Here is a 6,250-nt window from a genome sequence, read left to right as displayed (position 1 = left end):
TACAGAATTGGTGCAAAGGAAGTAAAGAAAGTAGGATCTGAAAAAGATCTGAGAGTAATCTTTACAAAGGACATGTCCCCTGATAAACAAATAAACAAAATTGTCGGAGAAACCTACAACTCTCTAAGATCAATAAATGTGGCTTTTATTTACTTGGACGAAGAAATGGTAGAGAAAATACTAGTCGCACTGATAAGGCCAAAATTGGAGTACGCAGCGACACCATGGTCACCCAGTACCAAAAAAGAATGTAAGGAAATTGAGAGAATCCAAAGAGTAACTATGAAGATGGCCCCAACACTTTCAAAACTGTCATATGAAGAGAGATTGTCAAAACTGGAGTTCTCGAATTTGGAACAAAGGAGAGAAAGAATTGACTTGTTGACTATCTACAGAATCATGAGAGGCATGGAAGTCCTTGATAGAGAAGACTTACTAAATTGGGATACGAGAAATACAAGGGGACATGGAAGGAAGCTCAAAAAGGACAGTTATAGAAGAGACCTGAAAAAGAACAACTTTCCCAACAGAGTGGTAGATGTATGGAACAAAGTACACGAAACAATAGTGTGTGCAAGAACCATACACGAACTTAAGAACAAATTAAACACTACGAGATACAGAGACGGGATCCCACGAGCGTAGCTCCCCTTTCCGTAAAATACAACTAGGTAAATACACACATACAGGAACACATGTAAACATAAACACACACAAACATAAACACACACACACACACACACGCTGTTCTCGATCGCTAATCCAGTGATTCGAGTTCGAATCCCATACAGGGTTGAACAATATCAGCATCGCTGCATTGCGATCCGGCACTCCAACTCTGGTGGGCAAAGAGCTGTGCGTGCGTGTGTGTGTGTGTGTGTGTGTGTGTGTGTGTAAGGTCACAACATTACCCATAGATACGGCCATATATGAATTCAGAGCTCTCATTCGGGAAGGTAATAGCTGCCAATCACAAGTCCAAAACCTGGTCCAAAACCATGACGAATCACACACGGATACACAAACACACACACAAGCACAAACAAGCACACGCCCACACACACAAACACACGCGCTCGCACACACACAAACACACGCGCGCGCACACACACACTGAATTAGAGAAAAGGATAAATACAGGCCGTTTTCCTCACTATTATCCTCGAATAAAGTCATTTTTTCACATTTGAGGGACCTGTAGACAGCGGCGATTATTTTTATATTGTTGTCTGAGTGATACTATGCGACTTTATTCAACTGAGGAAACCCCCTACCCTCACCCCTCTGGAGGCAACCAGTCAAGGAAAGAAAGGAGACAGCGAATCGACGATTGCAAAAGGTGTTTACTTCTTTCCGAAGTAGTGTAGTCACGTGTTTGGAAATGGCCTCCTGCGAAGGGCTGAAAATAACAACCTCTTCCTCTAAAAGCCCGCTGAACATCATGCTCAGGTTGTAGGGCAGCGTGGAGGGAGGAACCAACTGATGGCGGACCCATTCGACCAGGACGGGGTCTTCCTGCAATAACGGTCCCCTCAGGCTTTCCGTCAGGTAGTCTGCAAAACAAAGAACATTCGTGTTAAAAGGACTGTCGCCTTAATGACTGTCGACAAGTGATTTTCATCAGTTCAGGAAACACTAAATCAACCCATCCCTCATCGACGAAGTGAAATACAAATACCAATAACATGAATGAATTTGCTTCCATGTTGTTTTGATAAATATTAATTCTAGATTTTTTCTTTTATAACTGACCTATATCCACTGTATTTCGATGTCTTGATTAACATAATTTTTATCACATTTACTGAAAAAGGCCATTCAGACTCAGGAAACGGCGGTGGTATCATCATCATAACTTGGAGTATTCGCCAGGGGGCGCGTCGCTTCACTCACACACCGACGCCAAGCCCATCATGGTTTCTCCGTGCAAGGCCACCATGCAGTCATCCTTCCCTTTCCAAACAGCTCTCGGCAGGATCAGTCCACTTGTCGCCATGAGTCCCGTGGGGGTCGATTCCATCCCCTCCACTATGGGTGGTCCTTTGGGGGGATCACCCCACGAGTGGAATCAACATGAGGAAGCATGTCCCAAATAGACGGAGTTGACCTTGGTGACTTAATGTTTTAACAAGCCTTGACTGAGTTTCAAAGAGTAGTCTCCCAAGGCATTTGGTTCCAAAGACGTCGAGACGCCCCTTCATTTAGTATTCCATGTCTATATTTCACATATTTCACAGCCATGCTGCAAAACACGAAGCACAAACGACTTAAAGTTTCAGATTTTAGTCCTACATGAATATCACCAACGCCATATACTCTGAGCGAGTCCATAATATCTGGGACAAAGTCTTCAAAATCCTCTTAAGGACTTCTTAATATGTTATGCACTACATTACCAAAGTATGTGAAGCCTTCAAAATCCTCAGGGTTTTTTTTCATCACATGAATGAACAGACTAAACTGTTTTATCCAGTAAACCTCCAAACGCCCGAGCCTTGGGTTTTTGGTCCAGGAGGTCTGGAGGCCAAACGGTCTTGTCTTCATCTGCAGTGACTCGAAGGCTGCAATTAGGACCTCCTACATCTCAGTAAGAAGTCCAGAATTATCGACAAAGACAAAATCAGTGACTTTAGTGTTGTCACACTGTGCTCCGCAATGACAGTACTCAACAACTCTTCGTTACACGCTCCATGCAGGTACCAAAAAGTGTTTGGGGTGAGGATGCACCCCTGCCTCACTTCTCAATCAACGTGAAAGAAGATGAATACGACTCTTCCACCTCTCGATGTCTGATAATGGTTGTCCGTTGGCTGTTTGGACAGTAATGACCTGGGACACAGCTTTGGAGTGGAGTTTATGTAGGATTTAAATAAGAAGGTCTGAGGTCATCCGTAGTGAAATTACCCTACACATCCCCAGCAATTTCCTTATTCATTCTCATAAAGACAATAGTCCGTCGTTTCAGAGTCATGTACAGGTCCAGGTTCCCCAGCCAATCTGACAACACGACTCATATATGCATTCTCCAGTGTTACAAGTGATACCACAGCTCTTCAACTTTGGACGGTTCCCACTGCGCTCCACGGCAGTTAGAGTTTTATGTATGAAGGAATCCCGTAGTTCTACAGGGTTTTCAAGAATGTCTAGGGCTGGACTATAGTTCGACTATTAGGGACCCGTTTGTTTGGGGTCTCATTGGACGAGGTCTTCTGCAAGAAACGTCGTTATCTCTTTTTACTTTGAAGTGATATTGTACAGTAAGAATTGGTCCTCTGGTAGTGTTTATAACCAAGAATCTTGGGTAGTCTAAGTTGGGATACACTTCAGCGGTATCGGAGGAGTAGCTAATGGTTGTTGTTATTTCTTCAATGGGTAGAGGAGGGGAGTAACCACCGGTGTCGTCCGGTCGAACAGATTCAGGATTTGGGGAGACATCACAGAGCGGGGCGGGTACGCAGCAGGGTGTCTTGTTGACTCTGAGATGGCTGCTGCTCCCTCTGTAATATGCGCTGTGTCGTTAGCACAACCGCAAATTGGGTGATCTTGCTAGAGGCGGTTCCCCAATTGTGCGAGATTGAGATTATACTTAAGAACATAAGAATGAAGAAGACTGCAAGAGACCATAAGACCTACACTAGGCAGTTCCGTGTTCATTACCACCTGTCATCCCGATCCATAAAGTTGTCCAACCGTTTCTTAAAATAACCGATAGTTTCAGCGCTCACTGCATGGTTACTAAATCTATTCCATTCGTTGACAAACCTACTAGTAAACCAGTTCTTGCCTATTTCCTTCTTAAATCTAAATTTGTCATATTTAAATCCATTACTGCTAGATATGTCCTGTTGTCTTAATATGATGACTTTGCGTCACCCTTGAACACCTCTATAAGATCACCTCGCACTCTGCGTCTTTCCACAGAGTGTAAGTTGAGGTGCCTAAGCCTCTCTTCGTAAAGTAAATTTCTGAATCCATGTATTATTTTGGCCATTCTCCTCTGTACTGATTCTAGTGAATTGATGTCCATTCTACAAGACGGAGACCAAAACTGTAACGCATAGTCAGGGATAGGTCTAACTAACGATAGATAGAGTTTGATAGTTACCTCTGCAGTTCTATTCGTAACCGTCCTATCAATGAAACCTAATGCTCTGTTAACTTTATTCCATGCGGAATGAAAAGAGCCGATCCTGAAGAGGGCTGCTCAGTCATGAAGGTTACTGCCCCGGTACAAGATAACGACTGGTTTTGCACAACCCAACTAAGGTCTATCAGAGGTCATCATCTCCTACCCACCACCATAACACACCATCGCTAGCGTATTGGGATAGTAACGAGAAAATAGTTATGGTTAAATTGTAGATTTATTTTTAAGTGACTGGATGTGGCGTCAGTTCCAGGTGCCTCTCATGGAAAGGTGATGAAGTAACAATTAACTTTTCTCCCGATAATGGTAAATGTTCAGTTGTGCACAAGTACGCGATATAGCAATAGAAAATTAATTCTTAATTTTGTCAATGATAATGTATCAACGTAATATGCAATTTTCTTGGCGGAAATGAAAAACAAAAAAGGTGCTAAAACAGATTTCGTGAGTAACGAAGTCGCGCCAGACGAATGGTACGCCATGTTTGTTATGATAGATGACGACGTCAAAGAAATGAAAGGATGATAAATTCGTCTAACCTAACCTAACCTACCCTAACCTAATCTAACCTAACCTAACGTGTATTTAGTAAATCGGCACCTGTAATTTAAGTCATCCGGATCGTCGTCATCGTCGTCGTCGTCACGGATGTTGGCGGCCTGTTCAATCACTCTTTCTGATTGCGGGGTATATAGGTTTTTCATAGCTTGAAGGAATGCGTGGATTTCAGCTCCATAGCATTCCTTCAAGTACCTCGCGAGGTACTGGCGGAAGTACCGAGGGCGTACATCAGGCCTCAACTGGACCGGGAAGACAACACTAGACAAACAAGATGGCGTCCTGATCCTATGCTAGCGACTTCGTTCGTTAGTATATTTGCTTGTAGCAAAGTATTTTTTATTGTTATTTCCGCCAAGAAAATAGCATATTACGTTCATGTATTATAATTTACAAAATTAATATTTAATATTCTAACACTATATCGCGTACTTGTGGACAACTGAACAAAAACCCTCAACTCCTCCCCATGATAGCGATAATGTTGATAATAACCATATCAGGAATATGAATATCCAATACGCCAAGAGATACTTACAGTCCTGAAGTCCCGGACAAGGCTCCTCTAGTAGACTCAATGCTCCTATCAGACACAACAACGTTGCCGTTACTGCTGCAAGTACCATCTGCCGACTGAACGTTGTTGGGGGTTGGTAAATTATCATCTTAATCATATCACCGTATCTAAATATATAATTATCTGTTAATCGCATGCACCGTGATGTGCAAGTAGTATTTGCATTGCTGATCAGTTATGACAAAATACACATAATTAGCAAATGTTGCTGCTGTTATTGTTGTTGAGAACTCGTTAACGTTAAAAGTTTCTTAATTGCGGTGAGGACACCAATTTCTTACCTCATCACCAGATCTTTGTTAGACAATGGTCTTCTCCCAGCACAAACACACACACACACACACACACACACACACACACACACACACACACACACACACACACACACACACACACACACACACACACACACACACACACACACACACACACACACACACACACACACACACACACACACACACACACACACACACACACACACACACACACACACACACACACACACACACACACACACACACACACACGGGTCACGGGTCGGAGAGAGAGGTTGTGTTAGAGGGGCTCCTGTAAAAACCAGACTTTTTCAACATAATTACCAAGGCCAAATCAGATAACTACGAACAGGAACAAATAGTGTATCCACTGAACTGGGTCAGTGGGAATTAAGTGAAAAAGTGGATGAAGTGTAACAATAATAGAGGAAAATAAGTGTGGAGAAGAACATGGAAGACGACGAACAGGACCGGAGAAGTAAACAGTGCACCAATTGCCCAACTTGTGAGAAGGTGGTCCGTGATGACGATAAAGGATTGGTATGTAATCTGTGTGATATGTGGCATCACGCAAAGTGTGAAAAGATGTCAGATGAAGTATATGAATTTTTAGCAGAAAATGAGGTAAGCACTATTCATTGGTATTGTAGCAAGTGTAATACAGTATTCAGCAAGATGGTTAAGCAGATC

The sequence above is a fragment of the Oratosquilla oratoria genome, chromosome 1 (assembly GCF_046742065.1).
Source record: "Oratosquilla oratoria isolate Oo_2021 chromosome 1, ASM4674206v1, whole genome shotgun sequence".
Lineage (NCBI taxonomy): Eukaryota > Metazoa > Arthropoda > Malacostraca > Stomatopoda > Squillidae > Oratosquilla > Oratosquilla oratoria.
Note: the sequence above shows the minus strand (reverse complement) of the source record.